This window comes from Lissotriton vulgaris, chromosome 7, assembly GCF_964263255.1.
Source record: "Lissotriton vulgaris chromosome 7, aLisVul1.2, whole genome shotgun sequence".
In the NCBI taxonomy this organism is placed as follows: Eukaryota; Metazoa; Chordata; class Amphibia; order Caudata; family Salamandridae; genus Lissotriton; species Lissotriton vulgaris.
In genome coordinates, this window is record NC_141695.1 from 1,739,137,001 (window position 1) to 1,739,156,612 (window position 19,612).

Below are 19,612 nucleotides of genomic sequence, written 5' to 3' on the forward strand. Positions count from 1 at the left end.
CCACCTTTTAGATTGGCCTTCTTGATTCTTCTTTTTCTAGGAAGCCTGACCCACCCCCCCCCCTCTTTGGGTTGTTGGGGACCTGTTGAAGACTTCTGGTCATTTTCACCCTTAGAATCTTTACCCTTCTGGTCTGCTTTCTTCTGACCACCCTGGTTCTGGCCCTGGTTTTGCTTAACTCTTGTTCTGACCCATCTGTCTGCCTTCTTTCCCAATTCTTGGGGAGAGGTCAGATCCGAGTCAACAAGATGCTGATGCAACAACTGGTTCTGACAATTGTTTAAAATTTGTTCTCTCATGATCAAATTGTACAATCCTGTATAATCAGTAACCTTACTGCCCAGCAACCAGCCCTCCAAAGCCTTAGTGGCACAATCTACAAAGTCAGACCAATCCTGAGACTGAATTTTCTGGGTATCCCTGAGCAGCAACCTGTACTGTTCAGTGGTTAGGCCAAACCCATCAATTAGTGTGTTTTTCAGGACTTGGTAATTATTGGCATCCTCAGCTCTAGTAGTGAGGAGCTTGTCTATACCTTTACCTTCAAAGGAGAGCCACAAGATAGCTGCCCACTGACTTTGGGGAACACCCTGCACAGTGCAGGCCCTCTCCAAAGCAGTTATCCATTTGTGGAGGTCATCCCCTTGCTTAAAGGGGGGCACTATCTTACTTAGGTGTCTTGTATCAAAACTCCTTTCCCTATTGCTAGGTATAATGCTGCCACCAGTGGGAATTGTCCCACTCAATTCTTGCTCTCTAGCAAAGGCAAGCCTTTCTTTGGCCAGGGCAAGTTCTTCCCTTTCAATCCTCAGATTGACTTCCCTTTCTTTAGCTTCATACACTCTCCTCTGAGGGGATGTCATCCCTCTGTGAGAAGAGTGCTGAGAGCCATTGGTTCGAATGGATCTGTTAGAGCCTCTGGATAGAGACCTAACTTGTCCATTCCCAATGTTAAGCTGGCCTGAGAGGGGTCCCAGGGGTCCCCTAGTACCATTCTCATGCCTGCTTAAGTTGGACCTGGTTAGTCTGCTGACTTCTACCTGTCCCTTGTCTGCCTCATCCCCTGAGAGATCCTCATCCTCATCCCCTTCATCAGTCTCAACTGTGAGGTGGATTAGGTCAGGATCACCTCGGGTTCCCTCTAGGGGAGGCATGTTTCCATCTGGATTAGAAGGGTCTGGGTTACCAGCCCTCCTGGCATCATAGGTCTCTAAGAGACCAATCAGAAAGGGAATTGTAGGGTTAGCACCCTGTTTTAACTTCCTGGATGTGCAGATTTGCCTCATCTCCTGGAAGCTAAGAGCAGCATATCTGGAAGTCACCTGTGGAAGGTCGACTGACACAAGGGGAGACTCAGAGTTTCCTCCTTTGTCTGACATGCTGATTCTAGTGTGGTGTAAGTGATGCACCTACCTACACTATATGTTTGCCTACTGATCCCTTGCTAAGAGTTGCAGCCAAGGTGTGCTAGGCCTTGAGGAGCTACAACAGCTGGTTCAGTAGAACTCAGAGTATTCTAAGCTGAGTTATATGTACCTGAAGTACTTATGTGATCTTTCAACAAGATATTCTTAGGATACGTGTGGTAAAACAACAGCAAGCTCAAATCCCAACCGCTGCTCACCAATGTGAGAAGTTGGCCTGATATGCAGTGCTCACTATTCTAGTGATCACTATGTATCAGTCCAAACAACCCTTATTGATTGGTTGTAAGTCAACCTTATAGACCAGCTATCCTAGTAGCGTGGATACGAGCAGTCTAAGGCTAAAGACTCGAGAGGGCGTGTTAAGCCAGCTGTTATACCACACATATACCCCTTGAACACCAATTGAAAGGACACCACACAAGTGTTATGAAAATAAACAGTGTATTTATTAGAATCACAACAGCCCTGTACTCTTTATGAGAACAGGGTACTAAGCACAAAACAAAACTCTTACGAAAATACTTAAGTTAGCACAGTATATACAAATGCCCGAGGGGCACGGAAAACCATATACTCTGAAAGTGGAATGCGAAATTACTAGCAGGTAAGTACAGTACTAATAGGCTTTGGAATCGCTAGGACTTGACTATAGAATCGTTAGATTACTTCTAGGAGACCCAGGGGACTCGGGTGCAGAGTGGGCACTCTCACGCGTGATGCGGGACAAAGTCTATGGTAGCTAGATTTCACAAAGTTAGTGTTCTCGGGCGAACCCGACCTGGTAGGAGGAAAACGAAAGTGGATTCTGAACCTTGGATAGTGAGGCTATGCTGGGGCACCGAAATGCCGAGTTTACCTAGCCCAGGGGCTGCAGCTGCATATGTCTCAAAAGACGTCGGGAATCCTCCTAGACGAACCAGGAGCCTGGAAGAAAGATGCTGGCAGGCGACCAGTGAAGAGAGTTCAAAGTGATCCAAGCCTGGATCTTGAAGGTGGATGACACCTGAAAGCAGAGGGGACCAAGTTCGTGACTACTAGCCAGTAGTCAGGTGGCATCAGGAGGGCACCGGATGGTAGTCACCTCGACTAGGTGAGTGGGCGACGCTGGGCTCTGCAGATCTCACGGACCAGGAGGCGTTGTCGGCGACCAGGATGGAGGAGCGAGCTGTCCCACGATGGATGAAACTGTCGGCGTCGCTGGACCCAGGATTGGGCAACAAAGCCTTGGCTAATTCAAGCCCACGCGGTGGACCTAAAATGGCGTCTGGAGTGGACCAAGAGGGTCCGGGGTGCTCCTCTCTTGGAAGGGAGCAAGGGCCAGTCTGGAGCAACCAGTCCAGCAGCGGTGATGTCGTCGGGCGTCGTTCAGAAGGCCACAAGCCAACGGGCTAGTAGCCAAACAACGCGGTGAGCAGCAAAAAGCAGAAGGGCCCCACGCAGATCGTGGAGATGCTGGGAAGCTGAACTTCGGTGCTGGAGCTGCTCAGGGTCGGGGCTTCTCGGACCCCAAAGCACTCACCAGAGGGTCACTCGGCGGGCGTGCTGTAAAGAAGTCGTGCAGTCTTGGCGATAGCCGGTCCCTCGAGGTCTCGTCGCACTCACGGTTCTCAGCTTGGCTGTAGAGGTGAGTAGAGGTCAGAGGTGCCAGGGAAGCCGGGTCTCTTCGAGCTGTGTCGTCGGATTCCTGAGGAAGGACTTGCAGCAGACCGCAGTGTTCTTAAGATGGTGCCTGCGGATGCAGGGTGACTACTCCTTAGTCACAAGGGAGAATCTTGAAGAAGAAATCTTGAAGTCCTTTCGAAGAAAGTCGTGTCTTGATTCCAAAGATGATCTGATTTGAACAGGGGACCCGCTCCTGTCTTTATACTAAGAAAAGGGGCTGACCCGGTGACTAGGTCCTGCCTATGGGTGGGACTAGGAGGGGGGTGGTTACACCCCTCTCCCATGCCGGACTTTCCCCAGGCCAGGGGCTGGTGTGCCCCTGGAACTGGTTCTGGCCGGCCTATGCGTAGTGAGCACCGGGGTGCCACTCAGCAGTCACCTTCCTGTAAAGCCCTGCCTACCCAGGATACACAAAACCCTGTCTGGGATGGTGCTAGCACCGCCCGGACACGAAACCCTTTGTCCAAGCTCTCCTCGCTGGAAGGACTCCCAGCAGCAGGAGGTCAGACTCGTGTCTGTGGTGGCAGCATCCATTTTGTGGAGCTGAGGCTTCGTTTAACTTTAACCGGGGTTCACAGTTACATACATGTCGTGTCCCTCTAGAAGGGTGGAATGCTAACCCCGTCGCCAGAATTGGCGAGGGGTTAGTATTCCAATTCGTATGACACCTTACTCGACATGTTTTGATAAAGCAATACCAGAGTTAGCATATAACCGCGAGGATTATAATGCACTTAAGAGTATATGGTATGCGATATCATGGAACAGCTATTAGGACTTGGTTCCGCAAGCTGCAGACAGGCTCAGCTCATGCCAGAGCACCATCTCACACGATTCCAAGCACTCTGCCTTCAGGATCGTCAAGGCCTGCCAAATGAGTGACTGATAGGAATCTGTGTGTCCATTTTTAGGGTTAGATCTAGGTATACTATATCTACAGCAAAGGGTGATTACACGACTTTGCCCCAGCTGTCATGCAGCCAGCTGTGTCAAATTTAGGAGGCCAGCCAGGGGTGGCATAATACATGCTTCAGCCCCTGGTAGGCCCTGGGTACACCTATGCCCTGAGTTACAGGGTCTGATAAGGTGGCCCAGTTCCAATTGGTAAATGCACCTAGGGTACATGTCGTAATTTAGAGAGAGAACAGCCAGGCTGTGGGTCTGATTGGCAGGCCCACAGCCAGAGAAAGTCGTAAACCAGTGAAACAAAAGCAAAAAATCTGGGTGATCATAGGATTGCAGACCCTACTCTCCTACATGCCTACTCTCCTACACCCCTCCTGTATGATCATTTCTGCTCCCTCTTTGTAAACATCAGGCAGGTGTTGCAACAACTGTTCTAGTATGTCGCAGTGATCCCTATCGTATCTAGCCAATAGGGCCTGTGTATTTGAAATCCTCCAAATATTAGCAGCCTGTGCTGCCACTCGCTTTTCTGACGCCTCCAAGATCTTTGATTCTTTGTCCGGAGGAGGAGCGTCACCACTAGTTTGCGAGTTTGCCCTCTTGCGGGCATTGGCCACTACCAGGGAGTCCAATGGGAGTTGGCCTTTGATGTAGGTTGGGTCCACTGGAGCAGGCCTATATTTTTTTTTCAATCATTTGGTTGATAACCTTTGCTTTCGTGGGTTCTTTGAAAATGTCCGCAGCATGTTTGAGGACCCCTTTAAGCATAGGCAAAGTCTTAGTGGATCTTTCAGAGGTGGAGAAAGTGTCAAGTAATAAATCTTCTTCCACAGGTTCTGCGTGCATTTCGACGTCATGGTTGAGGGCTGCCCTCTCTTTCAAAGCGTTAAACGCCGCCGTGTCTTCAGTTGGCGAGGTTTTGACGTTGTAGGACTGAGCGTCCGGTGCAGCTTGTGGATCATCAGGATCTACAGTTTGATCTACAGCATCAGACCACTGTTGAGGTTCCTCCTGATCAGTGTCAGCGTGATAAGTGAAGGCCGCCTGACCATAATCATCACCCATGTCCTCCTCGCTTTGTGCTGGAGAATATGCCATTTGTTGTGGATAGTTCTCAACGTGTTCAAAGAGAACTGGTGAGGTGGCCGATTCTTTCTTCCGTTTAAGAGGAATTTTATAACCCTCCAAGAGATGTTCAGGTGGGATCTTCCGTTTATGGATGGTAAGCCTGCCCGATTCCGAGTCGATGAAGAGCTTCGACTGGTTGTTTTACGAGGGTTCGTGGAACACAAGCCCTTCAGGGGTGGGCTTCGAAGGCGCAGACAACGTTTTTGAAGGGTCGGTGCCTTTGTGGTGTTCGAGATGCTTGGCTCGAGCCGTTGGCGGAAGACCGAATTTAATCTGAGGGTAGCCGACCTTTTTGGAGCTCGCCGTAGTGGTCGATCCGACCTACTTTGGCGACTCAGTAGGACGCTTGCTTGAATGCGTCTACTCGAGCTCTTGGTGCGTAGCATGCACGGCCTTGGGCGGCGACGTCACTTGCTGTTTCGGGTCGGTTTTGGTTTTCGACTCTAGTTGTTTGCTCAATAGCGGCTTGAGCGCTGAAATCTTTGGCTCGACGGCCTTCTTGGTCTGGAGGCCTTTGGCCTTGTCGCCATGTTTGTGCGTCGACGCCGACTGCGTCGAGGTGACGTGTTTGACGGTCGAGCTCTGCTTTGACGCTCCAGTCTTCGAGGCGACGGCCCCTTTCGACGCCGAAGGGTCGTCGATAGTCTTTGATTTGGCTGGCGTCAACGTCGAACCGACGACCATCTTAAGTAGTTTCGGTTTCGATTTTGGCTCTGTTGGTTTCGGTTTCGATTTCGAAGAATCGACCGATGGCTCCTTTGAAGTATTCTTAGCCTGGCTTTAATGCGGGGCTATAGAATGTAAAGGAAGATCTTGGCTAAGGCCTTTCGGCGATGCCTCGACCTGAGCCGTAGGGAGCGTATTGTCAGTTGTAGGCCCCGCTACTGTGGTTGGGCCTGGCTCATCACTGGAGTCGTCATCAACGGCTCCGATGGCACCTTCGTCGTCCCCTACCTCGACGACGTCTTCTTCGTGGACGTACTCCTCATCTTGTTCGTCCACCTCGAAGTTGGAGTAATGCTCCGACGCTGGTTCCGACTGCTCGTCAGGAGCTACATCTTCTTCTTCTTCTTCTTCGGCGCCTTCTTCGTCACCGGCCGCGAAGATGTTGACCGGTTCGGGCGCCGACTTTTGCGCTGACTGTCTTGCTTCGCGTCGAACTTGAAGCGTCTTCTTGGAGCGGAACTTCGAGCAGGCCATACAGCTGGCCTCGTCGTGCTCGGGGAACAAACATTTATTGCACACTGGGTGCACATCAATGTGGGGGTATTTCGAATTACAGACGGGGCATCGTTTGAACGGGCTCCGATCCATCGTCGTCGTAGTCTGGGCCTTTGGTGTCGAAAGCGAGAAACAGCCTCCGACGTCCAGTTCGAAGAACTGGAAAAGAAACAGGCACCGAACGAGACAATACCGACACTTCGAAGGCCTTTTGGCCTTAGGAAAGAGTCAATGCAAAGTTTCCGAACTAGAGTCGAGAAAGTACATCCGAACCCAATGGCGGAAAAAAACAATCTGAGGATGGAGAGGATGCCCATGCGCACTGTAGTCCAGGGGAGGAGCCACCTATCTCGTGATACTTTGAAGACTCTTCCAGGACAACAATGTTCAATCATCCGGACCCAACACTAGGCGGCGATCTATGCACAGATATGAATTCAGCAGCCCACATGCCTCAAACCTATTGTTCTTCTCCAGTATTAGGGGTGTCTTTCATAGATTCACATGCCTGAATCAGAGTAGCTAGCACTACATATCCTTGCTAGGCAGACGCCATATGTTTGTAAAGATTGTCAGCATATAAGTCATAAAGCAGTGTAAACTGAAAATACACATATTATTTAAGCATAGGAAAATGCAATCATGTAAGCATGTGTAAAAACATAACATATAAAGTGTCTGACAGCAGTAAAAGAGGTGGGAAACAGAGGCTCACCTTATTTGAAAAGATTTCGTAGAACTGCATGGCCCACAGAAGTATCAGCTTCGCTGGCTGCCTCCAGGAAGTAATGCTTGGTAAATGTATGGCGACTAGCCCAAGTAGCCGCTCTGCAGATCTGCTGAAGAGGAACTCCAGCAAATAAGTCCTTAGACGATGACATTGCTCTTGTGGAATGAGCTCTAGGAGCTGCTTGCAATGGTCGTCCTGCTTGCATATGGCAAAAGGCAATGGCAGAAGATATCCATCTTGCAATAGTTTGTTTTGAGACTGCCTGCCCCTTGTGAATAGCACCGTAGGTGATAAACAGTTGGTCAGAAGAGCGTAAGGCGGATGTTCTCTGTAGATAGAATTTAAGACATCTTTTTACATCCAGCGTATGCAACGCCCTTTCCGACAGTGTTTTTGCGGGTCAGGAAAATATGATTTCAGAGTTATAGGTTCGTTAAGGTGAAAGTCTGAAGGTACCTTGGATATGTACTTCGGATTAGTGCGGAGTATTACAGAGTCACTTGTAAATTGCAGGAAAGGATTTTGAAACGTAAAAGCCTGAAAATCACTAACTATTCTGGAGGATGTCAAAGCCAGCAACAGTGCTACCTTCCACGAGAGATATTTGAGGTTGGCCTTGTGGATGGGTTCGAAAGGATGTCTCATAAGTTGTGCCAGGACAACGTTAAGATGCCACACCGGAGGTGGTCGTCGTACTGGAGGGAACATCCTAAAGAGCCCTTTAAAGAATTGTTGTACAATCCTCGCAGAGTATAAGGAATTAGTACCATCCTGCCGATATCTCGAAATCGCTGCTAGGAAAACTTTCAGAGTTGCGTGAGACAGGCCTGATTTTGCTAAATGTAGGAAGAAAGGTAGAATCTCTTCCGGCGTTGCTGAAAACGGGTGAACCCCGTTAGCCTGACACCAGATGCAGAAACGCTTCCATTGTAGACTGTATGTCTTTATGGTAGCCGGTGCCCTTGCCTTGGCCAGTACATCCTTGCATTCCTCTGGGATGTTTAGATGGGTGAACTCACGGTATTCAGGCGCCAAGCCGCTAATCTCAGTGATGTTGGATCCGGATGATAGACCTGGCCGTTCTGCATGCTGAGTAAGTTCGAGATTGGATTCAACTGAATCGGTTTGCACTCTGACAGCAGAAGAAGTTCTGTAAACCAATACTGGTGTGGCCATCTGGGGGCAATCAGTATCAGTCTGCACAGTTCCTTTTTCATTTTCCGCAGAACCCTGGGGATTAGTGGAATCGGCGGAAAAGCGTATGCATATGTCAGAGACCAGTCTATCAAACGCATTCCCCTGAGAGTCCTTGTGGGGATGCCAGCTTGCAAAGAACTGGCATTTGCTGTTGGCTTTTGTCGCAAATAGATCTAGGTTTGGACAACCCCACAGGCGGAAGATGAGTTCCACTGTCTGCTGATGTAGTTTCCACTTGTGAGTGGAGACCGTCGTCCTGCTGAGTGCGTCTGCCAAGACATTCTCTATTCCCGGAACATGCACTGCTTGAAGATGTACATTGTGCTTTAAGGCCCATGCCCATAATTCTTGGGCTTCCTGGGAGAGGAGAAGAGATAGAGTTCCTCCTTGCTTGTTGACGTAATGCATGCTTGTTGTGTTGTCTGTTCTTATCAACACATTGGAATCCTGAATGACTGCATGAAACGCCTTGAGTGCAAGAAAAATGGCTCTCAGCTCTAGACGGTTGATGTGCCATCGTCGTTGTGGAGTAGTCCACTTGCCACTGATTGTGAGGCCTTGAAGGTGCGCTCCCCAGCCCTCTAGAGACGCATCCGTCATGATGGTGAGGCTCGGTGACTCTTGAAGAAATGCACACCCCTGCTGGAAATGTCTTTTTTGTGTCCACAAGCGTAGTGAGTTTTGCATTAGCGGTGTTATCCTGATAAGATCCTCACTGTCGGGTTAGCTCTTCCTGGAGGGGTCTCATTCTGAGGCGACAGTTCGGCAGCAATGGAATGCAAGAAGATACCATCCCCAGAAAGGACTTGTATATCCAAACTGAAACTGACTTTTTTGATAACAGATTCTGCGCCATGTTTTTTATCTTTATTTGTCTCTCCTCCGAGACAAAGGCTTGGAGCTTCTGGGTGTCCAATGTTGCTCCCAATAAAGCTTGTCTTTGAGAAGGTCTCAATTGGGATTTTTCGAGATTGATGGAAAGGCCCAGAGATTGGAACAGGTGTAGACACTGTTGCAGATGAGATTGCACGACTTCTCGAGAATTCGCCTTTATAAGGCAGTCGTCTAAGTATGGGAAAATTTGGATTCCCTCCAGCCGGAGGTGCGCCGCTACTGGAGCTAGAACCTTGGTAAAAACCCTTGGCGCTGCCCGTAGTCCGAAAGGAAGAACTTTGAATTGGTAATCCCTGCCAGCCACTCTGAAGCGCAGGAATTTTCTGTGGCGAGGTAGAATGGGAATATGGAAATATGCATCTTAGAGATCTAAGGTGACCATGAAATCTCCCGCTGCAAAGCCAGAGCCGCACACATACAGACATGAGCCACCGCCCCTGCGGACTCTCTCTCCCCCCCCCCGACCCCTTCTCCTTTCCCCCCCTTTCCCCCTCCCCCCACGCTCAAACCCCCCCCAGTCGGAAGGGGCCACATACGCGACCGACCCCAACGGAGCAACCCCGCCACAGGCCTTGTAGCCTACACACACCGCCCGAACCGTTGCCCCTCAAATACCTGACGCCTCCACCCTGCATAGCCACACTACCTGGACCGTGACCGTCAGGAACGACAATGCAGCACCCCCTTCCCCCCCCTCGAGTTAAGGTTCTTACACCCCCAATTTCTTTCCTATTTCCTCCATTGGATCAGAGGTAGTTTCAGCAGACTGTCGCCCCCCAGTTGACTACGCTACATCTGCTTTTCTTCAAAAATTTTATTTTTTCTGCACCCGATAAGCAAGCACAAGGTTGTAACCCACATGACGATCCCTGCCGCAACCCTCTACCACAACACGACAACACTCTGAGTGTACTAGCCACCCACGGCATTCACATACACCGCCCAGAGTAGGGCCTAGTCGGTAACACTCACCATTGAGAAACATCACATTGCATCACTGGCCGGAGGGTTGTTGGCAACAGGGGGACAGCCGACCAGAGGCACACCTGCCTTGAAGGGATGGGCCAGTTACTCTGAAGGGATGGACACCGCAAAATATGTTGTAGTGCAATGAAAGAGTGTCATTTATAGTGAACGCCGAGACTGTCCCCATTACAGCTGATTGTGTTATTCGCTAATGATTGCATTTGTTGGGTTTTCAGCCGTCATCAACACTCGCACAGACATTGTACAAGCTGCTTAATTCACTGTCTCCCTTTCAAATTATGTTCACAAGAAATGTAACTGTATGACAAGTGTTTCAATAAAACATATTTAAAAAAAAAAAAATGAAATCTCCCGCTGCCAACAGATGCAATATTTCCTGGAGCGATAGCATCCTGAAAGTTAATTTTCTTAAGTACTTGTTTAGAGCGCGAAGATCTAGTTTTTCTTCTTTATTAGAAAAAATCTGGAGTAAAATCCCATTCCTCTCATTTTCTGAGGTACGCTCTCGATCACTCCTTTTTGCATCATCAATCTGATTTGGGCAAATAGCTCCTTCAGGTGAGCTGGGGGTGGTCCTTTCGGGGAAACATTTGGAGGAAATTTCTCGAATTCTAGGGCATGACCCCTGGCCACAATGTCCAGGACCCATTTGTCTGATGTTATTGACTGCCAACTAGAGTAAAATTTGGATATTCGTCCTCCAATTCTTTCTTTTGAGCAGGGCAACGGTGGTGGCAGGTGAAAAGTCTCATTGGCGCTTATCTTTTCTGCGGTAATTCGCCTTTCCCTTGTTTTGGGCATAAGCGGGCTTTCTTTGTCCGTAAGATTGATAGCCTTGAGTATGGTATCGTTGATTGTTTTGCCTGTAAGAGGATTGTTGGTTATATCCACCTCTGGTAGAGGACGCTCCTCGTCCTCTCGCTCCTCGAAAGGGCGGTTTACGGAATTGAAGGGAACCTAAGGATTTTGCAGTTTCAGAATCCTTCTTTATTGTTTGTAAGGCGTCCTCCACCTGGGGGCCAAACAGATATTCACCGTCATATGGTAAGTCCAGCACCTTATTTTGGACTTCTTGTCTAAAGGAAGTAGACCGCAGCCAACCCTGTCTGCGAAGAACCGCAGCTCCCGCTAGCTGCCGAAAATCCGTTGAGGCAACATCCACTGCTGAGTCACTAATCTCTTTTGAGATTCTTTGACCTTCCTGAAGTATCTTGAGCGCTTCAGCCTTAGAAGGTTCAGGTAGGAGATCAAGAAATGGTGCAATGTCCGACCACATCTGTCGGTCATACCTTCCTAAGATGGCCAATGAATTTGCCGCTCGAACTGTCGTAGCCGCCATAGTGGAGACACGTTTCCCTATCGAATCTAGGCGTTTGCCATCTCTGTCTGGCGGGGCCGTAAGCGGAAAAGAGGGATTACGAGCCCTCTTTTGTGCTGCCTGGACTATCACCGAGTCAAGTTTCGGCTGTCCGATAAGGCACGCAGGAGATTTGTCCGGTGCTCTGTATTTCTTTTCCAAACGTGGCAGGACTGGAGGAATGGATGCCGGGGTTGCCAAGAGCTTTATACCCTCCTGCCAAATAAAATCAATGATGGGTATAGATTTAATCTGTTTCCTGGGCTGGTCTTTAAAGTCATATAGGAAACAGTCTTTCTCCTTATGCTCCATGTTGATATGAAAACGTTTAGTAGCACGTTCCATTAAAAGGTGAAAGCTAACCACATCCACTGGTGGTGAATTTGAGACTGCTTGATGCGAAGTGGAAGGTGTTTGATCCTGATATTCATCCCACTTCGACTCATCCTGTACCTCTCCTTCTTCTCTTTGCTCCTCCTCATCAGAAGACTGAGGATCTACTTCCTCCACCTGAGATTGTGAAGTAGGTGAAGCAGGATTTGTTTGTTGCAATACTGGCACCGGTACTACAGTGGCCGGAGTAGCAGGCACTGAGACCGTTGTTTCGGAAGGCGGAAACCTTCTGTAGTAATCGTCCAACATGTATTGAAGGTTGGTCAGTAAAGCTACAGGTACTTGTGCGACAGGTAAACTGTCCACCTGTGAAGCCATCCGTACGGGTGGTTGTTCCTCCTCCTGTTCGTCCTCCTGCAACTTAATATTCAGCTCAGAAGGACTAGTGGCCGCTCCGAAAGTATGAACCACGTCATCCTCACTATCCGAGTCTAAAAGCCGGTCAGGCACCTGTGATGATGGCTTTGGCGTAAAGAACACCGTAGACGGTGACCATACCTGCAACGCAGTGCAAGATGAGAATTGCGGCGTCGACGGTGTGTTTTCCACTGCTTCAGTAGCAGATATCAAAGGCTCCGTCGATATTGTCGTCGACGGGGCGGTTTTCGTCGACGGAACGGACTTAGTCGACGGAACGGATTTTGTCGATGGGACAGCCTTCGTCGACTGGATGCTCTTCGTCGACTGGATGCTCTTCGTCGACTGGATGCTCTTCGTCGACTGGATGCTCTTCGTCGACGGGATGCTCTTCGTCGACTGGATGCTCTTCGTCGACGGGATGCTCTTCGTCGACGGGATGGTCTTCGCCGACGGAATAGACTTCGTCAACGGAATGGTCTTCGTCGACGGATCGGACTTCGTCGACGGATCGGACTTCGTCGACGGATCGGGCTTCGTCGACGGAATGGACTTCCCCGACGGATCGGGCTTCGTCGACAGGACGATAGTCGTCGACGGTACTACCTTCGTCGACGTCTTCGTCGACGGTGGCAACTTCGTCTGCGGAATGGAGCTCGCCGAGGAAGCCGTAGATGACATCTTCGTCGACGGCAGAGCCTTCAGAGTAGACGACGACGACGTGTCAACGTTAGTCGTCGTCAACGAAATTCGTCTTACCGTTACATAGACCATGGTAGGGGAAGAAGCTGTCGTCGTCATAATCATCGACGGCTTAGGAGATGAGAAGGTCATCGTCGACGTGGATGATACGTCGACGGAGGTCTTCGTCGACGAATAAACAGAAGAAGGCGTCGTCGACGAGCAAGAAGATTCCTGAGGTGAAATCTTGTCAGCTTTCTGAGGCACACTCTTGGTGGACCGTTTTTGAGGTATAGAAGAAACCTCTAAGTCCTTGTCTGAGGGGGCAACCTTGGAAGAGGAAGCTTATCAGAACCTTTAGAAGGTTGATGTTTCTTAGCAACCTTAGCCCCAGGAGATGGCAAAACCTCAGACGCAGGTCTCTTTTTAGACACTGCAGAGGAACCCGAGGCAATACTGCCAACCTCAGACACAGGATTATCAGAATCCTTAAGCCTTTGTAGCCACAAAAGCAACCGACCCTCTCTGTCCCTGAGAGTCTTTTGAGGAAAGGTTCTGCAGATCTTACAATCCTTGACTTGATGATCTGGGTAGAGGCAATAAATACATTTCTTGTGTGGGTCCTCTTTAAAAAGCCGGAGCTTACCACAAGATTCACAGGCTCTGAACAGAGACTTCTTTGAAGACATACTTGATGAGATGATCCAAAAGGAAGAAAAGTTGAAAGAACTGAGCAGAGCTCAGGGAGACTCCCTTCACACGACGTGCGGTAGAAAATCTGAGAGCCTGAGCTTCTGGGGAGAACATTCTGGTGGGTGCTGGCGCCTGATTGGCTGTAGTTTGGACTATACAAAATGACTTGGATAGTCATAGATGTGGAAGCTATTCCTACTGTAGCATGGGCTACTTTACTTCCTGGTTTATTTTTATTAGTATTTACTACATATTTATGGCATATTATTGCTTTTTTATGTACAGTGGGACTCCAACTCCGACGACGGGGAATGATTCAGGCATGTGAATCTATGACAGACACCCCTAATACTGGAGAATAATCATTACTTAACGGTAACACAGTAATCAAACAGCATTGTATTACAAAAATAAATTTCTTTGCCACAAGTAAACATCTTTTCAGTGTAGTAGGAGATTCAACCATACTCGTGTAGTGTTTGGGTTCCCGCTCACTATTGCCACCAAGGGATCCACTTGGATCCACTCCTCCATGTGTCCACAGCACAATGATTCTTTGATGGTTAGGAAATATTAATCATAAATGTGGATTAAATAAGCCACAGAGAAGATGAATCTGATGGATTCTAATGTGAAAGTGGGCCTACTTCTAAATATTTGGAAAATTTAAAAAAACAGAGTGGGGCATAACAGAGCGCTGCCAGGATTTTGTCAATAAACAACCCAGCAAAACTTACTTTTAGCAGATGAATTTTACAGCATAAAACGTTTTAGTGGAAAACTATTGAACAAAAGAATTTCTGTTGGAAAATTATCCAACAAAAACTTTTTTATCTGGAAACCTGACCTCATAGCTGCAGTACACCTTCCCTACAAATTCATGCACAGAGAAAGTGAACTTCTCCGCGCCCAGCCGGGCCTAGGGCCAGAACCCCTGCCGGACCAGACAGCCCTTGGGGTAAGCTATTCACGCCGCGACCTCCTTAGTCTTAGACCCCCTATTGATACTATATGTAACAATATCTATGATCCGGAAGGCCCATACAATACATGTACTCGCTGCCGCCCTGTCCAGCTCAAGCTCCCTTGCCGACTTACTTTGCCCACAGCTCTCAAATTAGCCACCCTGAATTGCCGCTCTCTCCCCAGACATGCGTTGCTTATCAACCATCTCATTGAGGATCATGAGCTTGATATCCTGTTCCTCTCAGAAACATGGATTACAAACCACTCGGACTCAGACGTCATCCTGGCTACCCCCCCAGGTTTTCTGGTTCAATCCCAGCCCCGCCCTTTGGGTAGAGGAGGAGGCCTGGCGATCATCTACCGGGACCACCTTACCTGCAGAATCCACGACGCCCAGATCACGGACTCTGAAAGCTTCCAATTTTCCATCCACATAGGTCCAACCCACACGCTTGTGGGACTCCTAATCTACCGCCCCCCCCCGGCAATATGAGCTCTTTCGCGAGAGCGCTCCTTGAGACTATCGCATCGCAAGCCCACTCCACCCCCAACTTCTCCATAATAGGGGATCTTAATATCCATTTCGATGACCCCACAGATACAGGAGCGGCTGAATTGATTGGAGAACTGGCAACATTTGGCCTCTACCTAGCTAACTCTGGTGCCACGCACACTAAAGGCCATCTGCTTGATCCAGTATTTACGAATGACACCACTCTTCAAGTCACTAAGTCCCTTCCCCTACCATGGACGGACCATTTCATGGTCCCTTTCCGCATTCCAGGAGTAGCCAAGAAACTCCACAAACCCACCACCTACATTAAAGATAGAGCATGGGCCAAACTATCCCCTGATGATTGGACCAAAACACTGAATTTATCGATCCCGACTCCCTCGGAAGACCCGACCACCGCGGACAGTAAATTCAGAACCTGGATCACCACCTCCCTTGACTCCATTCTCCCAATAAAAACTCGGGAAAATAAGAACCATAAACTAGGATCCGCTCCATAGTATACTCCGGAACTCCGGGTCCTTCGCAAACAATGTAAAAAAGCTGAACGGACATGGAGAAAAGACTGGCAGCACACAAGTAAAGTGGAGTATCAACAAACGGTGAGACTATACAAAGGTTCCCTAAAAATCGCCAAAGCCTCTCACTATGATACCAGGATTAAAAACGCTACTAATTCGGCAAGGGAATCTTATCTCATCGTTAAAGAGCTACTGAAAAAATCTGTCCCACCCTCATCTAACACTACGCCTGTGGACAGAAGTAATGAGCTGGCCAACTATTTCAACGCCAAAATCGACCGCATCTTAACATCTCTGCCCCCTCCCAGTCTACCCAACAACTCGAATGACGAGGGTTTCTCTAATTACGCAGTAAATAGCACGCTCCCTCAGCTCACCTCCTTCAAAGCAGTAACTAGAGACGAGGTAGAATCCACCTTAACCAAAATGAAAAGTGGATCCCCGTTAGACCCCGTCCCGATCAGATTCCTCAAAACTATTGCCCCAGTCGTAGTACCCATAATCACAGAGCTCATAAATACATCACTCTCCCAAGGCTCGGTCCCCCCTAGCTGGAAATGTGCAATTGTCAAGGCACTCCTTAAAAAACCCCAGCTTGACCCTGCCGACATGGCGAACTACAGACCTATCTCTCTCCTCCCTGGTACCAGTAAGATGGCTGAGAAACTGGTCAATGGCCAATTGTCACGTTACCTGGAAGCCAATAACATCTTACGGCAGTCCCAGACGGGTTTCCGTCCAGGTCATGGCACGGACTCCGCCCTCCTCGCTGTCATCGAGGAGGCGAGATGCATCCTGGATTCAGGAGGATCAGTGGCAGTGATCCTCCTGGACCTAAGCGCAGCCTTCGACACAGTCAACCATCGTGTCCTTCTCCATCGGCTAGCTGCTGCAGGGATTGCAAACTCAGCGCTCAAGTGGATAGAGTCCTTCCTCTGAGGGCGATCGTACCAGGTGTGGGATGGCGAATTCCACTCTGCCACCCTCCCCCTCACGAGCGGAGTCCCCCAGGGGTCCTCATTAAGTCCAACCTTATTTAATGTCTACATGGCCCCCCTTGAAGACGTTGTCACCCCCTTTGGGATTAAAATAGTTAGCTACGCCGACGACACCCAACTAGTCGTCTCACTTTCCCAGTTGGACAAACACCCGGACAATCTCCAAAACTGCCTTAAAAACATACACACCTGGATGTGCGAGTCAGCACTCAAATTAAATGGGTCCAAGACTGAGGTCATGCTTCTGGGCAAGCAGTGGTCCACCATCCCTCCCTCGGTCTGGCCAGACGTTTTCGGAGAAATTCCCACCCCGAAACAGGAAATCAAAACCCTAGGTGTCTGGCTAGAGCCCGAGCTATCACTGAAGACTCAAGCCACCAAGACAGCAGGGACATGCTTTGGCCTTATGCGCTCCATCAGGAAGATCCTTCCACTTCTCCCGCCACTATCCAGGAAACTCCTAGTTCAGGGCCTGGTACTTGCAAGGCTGGACTACTGTAACATGATATACCTCGGAGCACCAGAATCGACCCTCGCCAAACTCCAGCGAACGCAGAACGCAGCCGCCCGGCTACTCTGGAATCTCCCCTCTAGAACATCAGCCAGGCATGCAATCCAGGACCTCCACTGGCTTCCTATCCGCCAAAGGGTCGATTTCAAGACCCTCTGCACTGCACATAAGCTGCTTAACGGTTCCGGCCCAAACATCTTAAGAAACCTGGTTACCCCTTACAAAGTCTCCAGGTCCCTCCGCTCGGAAAATGAGAATCTGGCCAACGTCCCTAGGCATAGGAAGACACGCTCAGGTGGCCGCCGCTTCTCGATCAATGCCTCCACGAGATGGAACGCCCTCCCCCGTACCCTCCGACTGGAATCCAATCACCTGCGGTTCAGGAAGAAATTGAAAACGATACTGTTCCCTAAATAAAAATTTCCCCCCTGTCTGCCCTCAGGTTCGCCTTCAAGATTTTAGCGCGGGGATGCCCTCGGGTCACCATGCGCTGTACAAATCGTTAAAATAAATAAATAAATAAATAAATGATAGGGGGTAAGTTATCGTGGACGGGTGGGTCGCAGTGCGAGATGTGATTCATGACCATTAGCCCATATCGGTCTTATATAGGTTCCACAATGTTAGAGGGAAAACCTTTGGATAAGGTAATTGAGTTCAATTACATGAGTTTAACATTTTTCAAAGATATATCTTGGCCTTGCCATTTGGACAACAGCTATTTGAAATGAACACATCAAGCCATAGCTATCACAAGGCTATACAAATCCTCTATATGTAGATACATTTCTCCTGACCTAAAAATCTGTAGACATCATGCCCCTATAGTATTAGAGAGACCATTTAACTTTCACAAGTGTTTTGGTTGTGGCTTAGGGATATGGTGGAGGGAGCAACTGTACTGCGTCTCCTCATTGACGAGTAACTTTGTCTCTGAGGCAAAATGGGCAACTTAGGGCTTGTGGAGGTGAATTTCGTTTTTTGGTGATTGATCACCAAACCACGGTCATTGCGGAAAGACAGGAATCTATCTGTCAAGATTTATAGGCCTGATGGTGTCTTAGATATAAGTAAAGGGTCATCTGAAAACAGTAAAGAAAACAATGTGGGCACAAAAATGCTTCCCTCGCAGACACCTTTATGGACATAAACCTGTCAGTTCACCCCCAGCTGACTTGGGCTTACGTATCCTGATTAATAAATATAGCCCAAAAATTTAACAGGATCTTATTTTTCTTCAGCGTCTCCCATAGTTTAGAATGGGGGGGGCTAGGTCGAACGAAGATTTGAAGCCCACAAACACCAGGTATACGTGTGACTTTTCAAGTAGAACAGTTATCCAGTAGATGGTAATAAATCTGATCCACTGTGCTAACCTGGCTTTTGAAGCCCTCTTGGAGATTCGACAAAGCACTGTGTTCCTCTATCCAGTGGTCGAGATCATACAATATCTGTCCGCAAAAGATCATTTGGTCTCAACAATTAGACTAATAGGACTCAAATTAATGGGGGGAATCCCTTAGGACCTTTTTATGCACAGGAACAATCGCAGCCGCTTTCTAACTAGAGTGGTGGCCATCTCTTTTACAATTAAGTTGCTTCGCATGTTCATATAGGCGGAACAGTTGTTTGGATCAGAAAGATAAAGATCAAGGGTATCATAGTTAGCGTGTTGTGAGCAAATGGAGCTGGTAAGATGCGTAAGAGCGTTATTCAAGGCCCTATTCGTTTTAGCTATTAAAACGGGCTTAGCGGCAACAATGAGCCATTCACTCTACGCCCGGTATTAGAAGGGAGAAAATTCACTATATGTGAAAGGGAATGCTTACAAAGTGCCTGAATATATTATCGGCCGCGGTCCGTGCAGTGAGGGGGTGGAGCGCCGGAGGGGGGGGGTCGGGATTTTTACGGACGATGATGAGGGAAATTGATTCATTTAACTGCTCTTACCTGCACGGGCCGCAGCTGTATATTAAATGTGCAGTGCAGGGCATTATGATCGATATCTACCCCAGGTATGACTTTCTTGTCTATACCAAAGTTCCAGAGGAGAAGAGCAATCAGTACATAGTCGATCCTGCTAAAGGCACCTGGACTATTAAACGTGTAAAGGACAGTAGAAGCAAAGGGGGTGCACCCATCACAGGCCCTCAGCCCCAATGCTAGTGTGAGTGTCAATAGCTGGTGCGCTGCATCTGTCCAGCTTTTTATTGGGGGTAGTTAATGATGGAACACCCTAGGCCTCATCTTCAGTTTCAAGGATTGTATTAGTGTCATTGTCAAAAGATTTAAATGTTGTATTGAAATCAACAGCACTAATTAAATTATCCTGGATGACCGTCATCTTCGGCCAATGCCAACTTGATGCCCACCTCTAGATTTTAAAGGACGAACTGGGGTGGGAGGAGTTTCAGTTACAATACCATCAAGGAATAGAACTCCCTTCCACTTTATCTTAGGATGATTTCC

At 48.6% G+C, this 19,612-nt stretch overlaps 1 protein-coding gene across 1 annotated transcript in view; it reads left to right on the forward strand.

Moving 5' to 3' along the window:
- LOC147706530 (alpha-2-macroglobulin-like protein 1) overlaps positions 1 to 19,612 on the forward strand; it is a 316,256-nt gene that overhangs the window by 276,551 nt on the left and 20,093 nt on the right. The window lies entirely within an intron of this gene.